The sequence below is a fragment of the Galleria mellonella genome, unplaced genomic scaffold (genome assembly GCF_026898425.1).
Source record: "Galleria mellonella isolate WM207_F2 unplaced genomic scaffold, CSIRO_AGI_GalMel_v1 utg213, whole genome shotgun sequence".
NCBI classification, from domain to species: Eukaryota; Metazoa; Arthropoda; class Insecta; order Lepidoptera; family Pyralidae; genus Galleria; species Galleria mellonella.
In genome coordinates this window covers 885,624-897,863 of record NW_026442039.1, presented here as the reverse complement: position 1 = coordinate 897,863, position 12,240 = coordinate 885,624, and the positions used below count along the sequence as shown (strand labels likewise).

The window sequence follows — 12,240 nt, the reverse complement described above, 5'->3', positions numbered from 1 at the left end:
TTCTATGTTAAAACTAATAACGTATTCCCTCTTTTTTAAGTGACATTTATGTTATATATAATAATTTAATACTCACACAAATTATATATTTTTATTAATATTTTATTAAATTTAAATATAAAGCAAGTCCATAAATGATTTTTGATTTAATAAAAACAAAATATAATGTCAAATAAAACTTTCTTCCAAATTGTATTTACGACATGTAGTTGACGTGGTGTTAATAATGATGTTGGATATAAATACTCGTACTCGTAGGTGAATCTATCCTTACATCCACACCGCAGCCAAATTAGTCTGCTTCTGTAGTGTTGTGTTACTGTGGTGAGCCAGTTGTCATGGAGATTCTAGAGTAAGTTTTCTTCTTATATATGTACAGATGACTTAATATGTATATGTTATCGTACCTTATTGTATCAGTCGTTAACTGTAGAACGTTAAACATAGGCCTCCCCCATAAGGGGGTTGGCAGTAGTATATGTGATAAAATGATTTAGAATAAAAAATTTAGTACAAGTGGCCATTGACAAAAGGGGCTAGAAATAAGCAATGGGGATAAATCAGCTTAATTTTTACAAAATAAAAAGGATGTCAAAAAGACTAATTTATCAAAAAAAAATAATTTTTCTTTTAATTATTTATTGGAGCATAACACACTTTTTAGTTTCTTTTATAATTTTATTAAATACATGTTTTGTTTGTTATTTTAAAACTGACACAAGTTTAGTTTTTTTTTCGTTCGTTTTTTTTTGCTCCCTTGGTTTGCTTTGTATATTTTTTATATAATAATATTATCTTTCTAAAAAGTACGTGTTTCCATACCAGCATACAGTCCTTTCGCCGACAATATTATTGAATATTAAATTCAATTTTACTTAATTCAATTTTTAATTATATCAAAATATCTGATATAAAAGAAAGACATTTATTTGAAAAATATTGGTTGTTGTAAATCTATACATGTTTGTGTACATTCAAATAATTGTAAATAATTATACGATTCTAATCAATACAGAAAATCCAGAAAAATAGCGAGTAGTTAATTGTTATAAACAAATATCATTCTATAAAAATCCAGATAAAGATAAACAAAAACAATATAAATGTTATATTTAAAATAGTTTTCAATTAAAATAAAAAAAATATATATGTTATCGCAGGACATGGCATGAGAGGAGTTGAACATTTACCTTAAATAATGAAACTTCGTGTCCAATTGCATTTAAATAAAATTTATAGGAACATTTCAGCATATTTAACTCACAGGTTGGTTAGAAACGAGTGCATTCACTTTTATATTCTGATTATACGGGTTGTACATTTTGTACATTTTTATATAAATTGTTGGCATCAATGCTTATTCAATTTCAGAGTCAGCAGGGAGCATAATTATAATTATAATATTGTACGTGTTTACTGTATTAATACAATTATTGTCTTATTATTAGTAATTATAAAAAATACATACGTATAAAACAATTAATAAAATATTTTTTTTTAATACACATTTGTTTGTTTAAGATCTAGTTTATATAATAAGTATATCTTTGTTTCTCAAACAAAATCATAGATAAAAGGCAATTAATAATAAATAAATGCATGACACTGGACATGTTACAGATGCTATCTAGTCTTAATGAAAGTAATGCTTCGATCGGATTTCTTATTTCCTTGATCCGTCACGCAAAGCAAAATATTAAATCTCTGTAACTCTATATTTATTCAGAGACTTATTTTGTATAGTCACAATTATTTGTCAAACATTGGTACTCCTACTTTTGTTACTTGTGAGCAATGGTGCCTCTACATAATGCAAAAAGATAAATATGTCTGAAACACGCAGGTAATAACAATAAGTCGGTATAAAAGCAGGACGGGTTGTTGGGCTCCCTAAAATATGGTTGAACGCAATGATGACTACCATATCTGTCATGCTCGTGAAAGGGAGCTACTTGTAGAGGCTGGTTAACAATAACTGTTATTCTTAAATCTTTTTTTTTTTTAATTTTACGTTATTATTTTATATTGTTTATTTATTTATATTTATTATTTTATACCTAGCTGAAATTATTTTGCAGCTTGGAAGAGTGGAAAAAACATCATCGTAAGAATGTTACATAAACGAAGCTTTGTATACAAATTTGAACGAATAAGTTTGTTTGCTTGTTACCTTAGGCTACTTAACGACTGTCATGATATTGGATATACACATACTATATATAGGAAGAAAGTCACAAGTTACGTGGACGAAGATGCAAATAAAAAATTGTTGTTATAATTTGAATTCAGACCTTACAATAAACATTTAAATAGTAGATATTTATTTAAACTTTGAATACTGAAGTGAATTCCACCGTAGTCCGTTTCGCATGGCACGTCTCTAGGCAATGTGCACTGGCCTTTTCCAATTACAGAGCGGCAGTCATTATTTCCGCTGCCACGCGATGCCTTCCACGGCGGCACTCAGCGCTGCTTCGCTGACCTCCCAAAATTCACCTACGAAGATCCACCTCAATATAAACTACCCTGCCTCCCCCTCTTATATCATGTACAGATGACAAAGGGGATTATCTCTGGAGCCTGCAGGATCTTCATACATTTGATGATTTATATCTTACTATTGAATTTTCTGAGTAATTCGTTGGATTGGCTGGAAATAGCTTTTATCAATTTTACGGTCACTTCTACAGGAACATATTGATTTGTATCTACCACATAAAGTAATTTTAGTTAGTATATCATTATGTCTATCACGTAAATATGTTAGATACTACCTATTCTTTTTTAACAAAATATAAATAAAATTATCTTTCTTAATATTATTAAAATGAAAATGTTTAATAAAAAAATTTTTTTTTTGGCGTTAAATGGTTTAATGGTCACATAATTTGGTATAAACGTACTCTTTGAAATGAAGAAGGGCATAAGCACTTAATCAATATATCTCAGTCAACGTGAATTAAGTTATAGAAAAAGACTAATAAGAAATAAATTCAAGTAAAAATTTGAATCAGATGAATTTATCGTGGTGGCGAGCATAACTAAATATATTTTATTAAAATGGCACATTTAAATTTAACGTCAGTTATTGCTTTGAGAAAATAATGTTTATCTATTGAATTATCAATTTATTTTATTATTGTACAACAAGTTGTAATAAATAATACAAAATCACAACTGAATCACACCAAACTTACATTAAGAAATCAATCAAATGAAAAGTTTTTTTAACATGCTCATTTTATCTTCAGTCTTACCGTTACTTTTCATCAAATATGGTAAGATAGAGCGTAATCCATCAACTTATGAGAAAATGCATTTATATTTCGTTACCTATATTATAAATATGTTATTTGAAAATTCCTTTTTGTAGATTACTGATACTCGTTGTCGATCTCTACACGATCGTTAAGTTTTATATGTAGTTGTATTATTTTCGAATTTGAGTGTCATTAATTTTAGACAATAGCTCGATATAATTCACGTGTGCCTGAATACACACCTAAACTCATTAGACTGTTGCCGTGAAAAATTTATAATGACGGCGTTCACCGCAAACAAAAGATTCACAATAAGCGCCCACATACGCCATTGTCTCTGCTTTTATTGAATTCGATCCTCATTAAAAACTTTATATACCTACCTAGTATTTATTTGGTGTGTTGTATTAAAAGAGATTAAAAGCCGTAAGTTTATTAATTTTGAAATGAGTATAATCAACTTACTGATCAAAAGGTACTAAAAGTAGGTAAATATGATTATAATAAAATAGTAGTAAGTAGATTTACCTAATACGTATAGATGTAATGTATCCCTAATAACCTTATTTATAAACTTAGTTCGGATAGTCGGATCAAATGTTGTTCGAGCTATCAAAAGATTTTTAACATAATATTTGAAGAAGTGCATGGTTTCATATCTTTTAGTTTCATATTAGAAATGTAAAATAGTAGATTCGCAAAACGTTACAAATAGCATTTATAGTAAAGTTTCAGGAAAAACTATCCAAAAAAATCGTTGGTATCTGATTTGAACATAAATACCTCCGTACCATAAAACCTCAAAAAACAATAATCGAATAACAGAAATAAAACTGTAATATAGGGTGAAGTGGGCAATTGAGCAACCCAAAACAAAATCCGTTAAGTGATTCACGTAGAATAACTTATTAATGTTTCGATTCATTCGTCTGAAAGGGTTAACCTAACAACCGTTACGTATTTTGTTTGGTGCTTGTCTAATTTTATCGGTGAGCCGTGTTGAGAATAAATTCCGCTGAGCTTTCAAGTACAAATTATGTCGCTTAAATTGAATAAAATTAAAACACATTAAAATGTCATTGTATTTCGAATTTATAATGGAATGCTTCGTTTATTTCATTAAATGTACCGAAATATTGATTGTATTTTATTATTATTAGTGATATGAAGCAATCCTGAAGAATAACTTTCACATATTAATTTTAATAAAAATAATGTACATTGCAAATAGAAAAGTTTTTTTTTGAGCTCGGTATTATTACGGTTTCTTATTTTCTATAATATCACTAAAAAATATTAACTATTAAGAAACACAATACACGGTGTTTGGAGTCCACTGGAGACACTGTGTTGCCCATGGTACCCTTCATATATTGCTATTCTTGAGGATTATGGTGATGTGCCAACGTATATCCTGTAATTTCACTGCATATCTCACTCTTTCAACGAACACTCACTCCGGCACAGCTGCTTCACTGCAGGAATAAGAGTGGAACAAAGGTAATTAAGTAGACAAGTAAATTATAACCTTGACCACAGAGTAAACCCTCAATATTGGGGGAAAAGGGATTGTTAGTAATGGGGTTTAATTACCTGCTGGCAAATTATCCTATCAGATCGACCTCCAAGTGGTTCCTCGTCGATACCATCGTGGTTAATAATTGTTGAATTCGTCACGATAGGCCAACTAATCGGTTTTATCCTCACCTACCATCTACCATCCCACACTGGTGCCCCGTCAGTGTATACCAATAATAATAATAATAATAATTTTTTATTTGGAACAAAAACAGTGGTTACAATATTATTGAAAAACGATGATATCCGCAGAAGTATAAAACTGTGTGTACCAATGTAAGTGTATACCAATAACGCAGGCGGAGTCACTATTTCATTGTAATCCATTAAAAAAAACTCTATATTATTATAATTCCCCACTTATTAACTTTTTTTTACATTTTAGGACTACTAACGGGAATGAGAATTTTTACAAAATTATTTGTATAACCTAAAACATAAAAATTTGTTTAGTCTAAAAGACTTGAATTGTGCAATACTAGACTCTCTCTATTACATCTTAATCCTCAGAAATGACGTAATATAAAAAGTACATAGGATACCATAGACTTCATTGTTTTCTGTGAATATCTTTTACAACCAAGTGGTATAAAAAAATAAAGTCTGAGTATTAGCATAATCCCTAGTTTTTTTTGTTATTGTTGATGTATATACCTAACATTAGATACATGTTAGTAGTGGCGCTCGTTAGACGGTTGAAGCAGTGAAGGGCCATGTGCAAGGGGTAATTAGGTCGCTTGTACACGGCCTCCGCACGATTTCCCACAGTGATTTGTTCCACACCCTTGTTAAATACTTTGACGACGTGTCACGGAGTTGTAATTAGTACGCTCTTAGTCTTCAAAACAGCAGAAATGTGTCGTAATATTCAATTTAGATATGTTATATAACATGTACATTTGAGTTTTCATTCAAATATGAAATTTATGTAAAAATTTTAAAGTGGATGAAAACAGATGGGGCTCAATGGTACTATATGACTCTCCGTAATTAGTAATAGAGATAATATTACAATTTGTTTCTAGAGACATCTTTCGTAGAAGCACTTCATATGTTAAATTACTGTTTAAACATGTTAAGCTACAATTAAATTTTCACATTTTAAATTAATATTTAATTCAGAATGAACTAAAAATTTTTTGAGATGTTCTTTGTTAGAGCTTGTAAGGACTATATGTTTACAGTATTTTAAGACATTAAAAATTTTTGTCCTTATACTAATTTTCAACGAAACCATTGAGAACAACAAAAGGATAAATTTCAATCGTAAAAATAGGTTGAAATTATTGAATACTTTGACACCGGTAATAAAGGTCAAATTAAAATTTTGTAATAAAAGTGAAAAAGGTAATGACGTCATAAGTTTCTACTTGAGGTGACTTACGAGTACAAGTGAGCGTAGTTCATCAGGCAAATAAACATCAAAGAGAGGGTTAACAAATATTTTTTGCTTTAATTCAAGCAAGCATTTCATCGGTTATTTCGTGATTCGTGACTCTTGCAATAAGGTGGAAATAAAGATCCACTTATATAAACAATTAATCGTTGCGAAAACCCTTTAGATATGCATATTATCAGGTATATTTTTATACTATATCCAAACAATGTAGTTAGCTATAATATGTATATGTTACTAGTTTTTGCCCGCGGCTTCACTCGTGGGTGTTATTCGATTTTTCGCGGGAATCAGTTTTCCATTTCAGTCTTATAAATTATAGCTGTTGCTCGCGACTTCGTTCGCAAGGAATTCAGTTAATATACTCTCTTTACCTACTTAGAAGAATAGTATTTTAAATTTTTTTTAGTTTTATTTATTTCTAATCAGAAGTCAAAAACTATAGTTTCGTATTCCAGCTTTTAAAATACCAGAATTCCGATACAAACTTTGATCTCCTATTTCACCCCTTTAGGAGTGAACTCTTTAAAAACCAATAAACATATTAATGTTTGTTTTGGACTAAGAGCCTAAATCTAAAATTCCAAGTATTTAACTTCTAAACTGACAAAATTCCATACATATGATTTCCCGTTTTACCCCCTTAGGGATCGAATTGTCAAAATTCCTTATTTCAGTTCAGTATTGACACTAATAGTGCCACATCTTGTGGCTAATATTAAATTTATTGTGGCTAATATTAATAACATTAAATAATATAAAATGTCAAAGTTTATAAACTTGCTTAAAAGCAAGTTAAAAAAATATTATTTTTCTGCAAGAGCCTATTGTTTTGTATGTTACGTAAAATTTTCACCAAGATTGAACTAATTTTGATATTTTTTCACATTCAATAAGATTTTACTTCTGTGTTATATAAATGTCATTACAATTGCAATAGTTTTTTGTCAAACAAAATTTTAATTTATTTAAATTAAATAAATATAGCCGAAAAAGATAATTGATTGGCACTCCTATTGTTCCGTATTCTGACAAGACTCAAAAAATGCTACCAGCAATATTCATTCATTCATTATGATTACATACTGATTATTATTACATACTGTAGCTCAAATTCACATTTAATTACTAAAACCACAGACCAAAGCACTAAAGTTAGCTCTGATGCAACCTCTATTTTACTAAGTAAATGGGCAAAAGCGAGCGCTGGTCCATTTTTATTGCAGTCACTCCCATAGTTAACGAAGTCAGAGACGCGTAAAGGAGCTTTGAATTTAATGACGGGGTGTTTCGGGCAATCTAGACATGTGGTGCATTAAGAACTAAACACAGAGCGCAGCATGCTTTGTTCTTTGCATTACGCTTGTTAAATATTTCAGCTTTAGAAGTCACTGACAAGTACGAAACACGTTAGTGATATACATGCTTAATCCATTTCACGTGTTAATATAAATTACTTATGAAATGTAAATTGTAATTTAAGGTATTTATTATTATTTTTAAATCGATTATCATAGTTTTCGGGTGAATATTAAAATTGTTCTAAATAAAATAAAAAGAGTGTATAATAAATTCAATAGTACGGCTATGTAGCGAATGCGACATAGCGTTGCATCGCCGCGTCCGCGCCGGGCCGTAGCATCGCCACGCGGCCGCCGTCGCGCGTCTTAAACGTAGCGGTTACTCGGCACGTGTTACCGTCCGAGCTACGTTCGAGATTATCTTTTTCATCTCCGCGGCATTTCGTTACCCTTAATGAAATCCAGTCAAAGGAAAGAAAGAATTTAATTTAAGACGAATCAGAAAATATTCAGCTGCCGCTCGCTAGTTATAAATCATTTGAATGCTAATAAATTCGACTAGCCCCCAGGTGGGGCTTGGTGGGAACAAAATTTCTTCCTGCTCCATCTTTGTTTTCAGGAAAAACTGAATAATATTTTGCTCTTTATTATTAAATTCTTTCATAAAGCCGCCAACGGCTTTGGGGATTTTCTTTAATATCGTAATGGAATTTCATTTGTCTGGTGAATCGACGTTGTGATGGAGTCGAACATGGTCGTTTTCCATTTGTTCCATATTATTACCTCATGCTTCGTTATAATTGCCTATTAGCTACTCAGAAAGCTTTGTTTCCAATACAAAGTCCGCCGGGAATCAATTGCTTTTTGTGAAATACCTAATCCTTTTCGATCCTTCGTAGCGGGCCAAAATTTATAACAGTTTAAATTGTAACAAATTGTATACACACGCGATTGAACTGAGCTTTACAATCTAAAAGGGAAAATACGATATTCACAATTTGGTGTACAATGTAATATAATAGGTAAATTGTATGTGTGATCTGAAAAGTCTAGAAGTACAAGTAAGCATCTTAAAATTTTAAAGGAAGTAATTTCTTTGTATTGATATTTTTTTACATGTATAATAATAATATAAATAGATTTCTTATTACTCTGACTTTACTTTTTTAAGACTTTCCTCTTGTTAGGGCAACTAATTAATGTATTCACATCCAACCAGCTCTTTTCCAGGCCATGTCTTTGACCTCCCTATACGACATGATATTACTTGATACGATTTTATTTATGTCGCTGTATACATGTTTAATTAATGTCTTTAAATATATACATACGTTAATCCCACATAGTCTTAGTAATTGAGAAACACGAGCTTCTCTATTCGCTTTTAAAATTCATAATTCATATTTAAATTAGATCAAATATTTCTATATATCAAATATATATATAAAATTAATAGGTTAAGTAGCATTTGTTTAAAAATATTACAATATTTTTTTGAAAATTTAAAAGTGAGACTGTTTATTTATTGTATTTATTCGGGACTAACTGAATCTGGTACTATGTGATTTACATTATCAAATAAAGCTTATTGTTAGTAAAGTTTTTATAAAGACATTTTAAAATATCATCTATATGATATTGTAAATTTCGCAAATTACTTTTTTTTTTTTGGAAGTATACAAGTAAACTAGATTTAAAATTATAGAATAATGATAATTACCAATATAATATTATAAAAGAACACTAAAACAGATTTATTCAGTACATTGATATTATTGAAAATAAAACATTATACCCTACCTTATAGTATCTTGACATTATTTTAATGCAAACACTGTTAGTGTAAGCTGCTAATACTAACTTCATTCCAATTCTAACACAAACCCTCCTAAGTTTCAAGAGTCTCTCAAGGGAAATCGATATTAAAATTAGCTTTAAGAGCTGTGGTTCAGTTTTAGATTATATTGTAAAACTTGGAAATTATAATCGGATCATAAAAAGAATCAGATCCCTTGCATCCGGCCAGACGCTACGGGCGATATCGGAGTGCAATACCTAGTTCAGTTGGTGTCGGGAGCTCGCAGGAGCGTAGCGTCCCGTGGCGTGTTACCGCTGTCCCGTACTACGAGCGTGTGGTGCTCTTTGAACTTAGTGTTACTCGCCTGTTGAAATCAACACGTGAAATATTAGTGTTTTGCCATTACCTGGTTTATTAGTTTTAGTGTAGTCCGAATTCGGATTGAAAGAGGTAAGTTGTTATAAATAAAAATAATATTATAAATTTTAAATAAAACTTTAATTAAACATAAAGTATATATATTAATTACAGTTTGTATATTACATTTTCCTTTTAATGTTTTATATTAACATTTAAAATAAAATAATATATTTTTGTGATTAATATTAACTCTATGGCGTCGTATGCTACAACCACCGTAGCGCTTTAGTTTTACATTCGTTAATAATTAAGAATATATCACAATTTGTTAAAAAAATAAAATTATAATTGTTAACAATTATTTTTTTAATACGCTCGTTTTTTACTCCTTATTCACATAAAAATATGCTAGCTCTTATCCACGATTTTGCGTGACAAGGTTATGTTGACTGGGATAAGAAGTACTTTCTCTATCCCATGTGTGTATATTAGATTTTACAGTGACTAATTAAGCCATTAAAATACTATAAGGCAAACAAACAAATTCATTTTTATATTTATAATATTGAAAAGGATTATTTATTCATATATAGACTTAAAAGATATGCTTTATAATTCTATATAATCAATTTCAATAATATGTAGATATAATCTTCTTCTATCAGCTAGCTAGCTACTAGCTGTTGTAAATATTTGTAAAGGAAGTCGAAAATCAAATAGCCAGATGTAGATCACAAAGGAAATAATAAAAAAATATAAAAAAAAAATTAGTAATAGTTGAGGAACAAAACATCGAGTGAGGCCATTTCATACTAGCGTTCTTCCGTATATGGAGCAACAACATTACAAGAAGCCGATGGTTACATGCAATGTTTACTTTTATATAAAACACGGTAGTGTTTAGGGTAGGTTTTTATAGTTTTATAAATTTATCTAAACAAGTTAATTTACTATAAAAGTTAATAACGCATCAATAGAGATGTGAGTATTAGGTAAGCATATGTCACACTATCACAGCTGGTCCTTAATGAAGATACTATTTGGAGACCATAATCCAGAATATTCAGAAAATAAAAAGACAAAACACCAGACAAAAAGACAACAGTTTTTCAATATCTCGTTCCTTTAGATAGTTAAGGAATGGTCTAATAAGATTTTTATTTATGATTCTAAGATTAACATTTGATAGTGTAAGTAAGCCATTAAACAAATGCAAACAAATATTTTTAGAAAAGTATTCTACTATCATATTAATATTGTAAATGTCAAAGTTTGCAAAAATATTTACATCTTTTTAAATCAATCATGTAAAAAGAATTTTTAACGTTTGGTGTATAAATACACTACTACATCTATACATGAAAATATGAGAATATTCTACATTTTATCCATATTTAAAATATATATTTAAAAGAAATATTAATATTTTATGATTATAAAGTCTGAGATATTAATGTTAACAAGTATATAATACATACTTATAATATTACGTAATTAGAGAGAAATACCGTGCCTTTGACCATGCAGAACGCGTTTACTCTCGTTTCGCGTTGGAATTCCACATTTTCTTAGTGGATGTTTGTGTTGTAACGAAGCTTGGAGCAAAGTTTCAAATTCATAAGGTTTATGGGGCCGGAGATTTTGTTATTAGACAATGAGTATACAATTAATGAATTATACTGCATTATAAGGCACTCTTTTTTATACCATTTATTATAAAAAGAGCGTAAAAAAGAGTATAAATTATTTTAAACACGAATATTAATAGATCCAAAGGAAATATTCTTTAATATTTATAAATAGGTAAGTACACCAATGTCATTCGTGTGATGACAGAGGAAGAATACTTTTACGACTGAAGATCTTCAGTGCAAGAGAAAAAGAAATAGAGGTAAAAGTCGCCTATATCCTTCTGTTAAAATACCATTTTCAGGAGTAGGACATTATTGAGTTGTTAAGGAAAAATTAAGGAAGTCACCGCATTCAAAGATTATTGGAATTCGTTCGCCTCTACAATCAATCACAACGATCTTTAGGTGAAAAAATCTGTAAATTAAAATGAATCATGCATCCACCGAATCACATTGAAACTTAAGTTTCACAAAAATATATTGAGGTACTTACTCGTCCCTTATGACAGACGACTACAACGTATTCATTACGTTTAATATTTTAAGGTATCCATCACTCCTTTATATTCTTTCTATAATTATGTATTGTTGATATTAAGGGATAACCCTTTATTTATTATTCGGAGGATTTAGTGAATCTGAGTACCCTTTGACTATATTAACCATTATCTTTACACATCAGCTATTAAAGGCCCACTGCTGAATATAGGCTTCCCCCTTGGCGGTTTTGCCAGTAGTTGCCACGCTTAGCAGGCGGGTTGGCAACCGCAGTTAGGCATTGGTGATATTTTAAGAGGGATGCTACTGCCCATCTCTCGACCATTATATTTCCTTAACCGCCTCTTACTGTAGTAAAAGGGAAAAGAATGGGTGTTCCATTATATGCCGGGACGATACGGTTATATTAACTAGGAAA

The 12,240-nt window shown here is 30.1% G+C and overlaps 1 protein-coding gene across 1 annotated transcript in view; it reads left to right on the top strand.

The window, feature by feature from the left end:
- The first annotated feature begins 9,600 nt into the window (after positions 1 to 9,600).
- The window catches only part of LOC113511664 (uncharacterized), a 35,265-nt gene continuing 32,625 nt past the window's right edge, over positions 9,601 to 12,240 (top strand). Inside the window, exon 1 of the mRNA XM_026895340.3 lies at positions 9,601 to 9,783. The gene's annotated coding sequence lies outside the window, so the exon portion shown is untranslated. The remainder of the gene's footprint in view (positions 9,784 to 12,240) is intronic.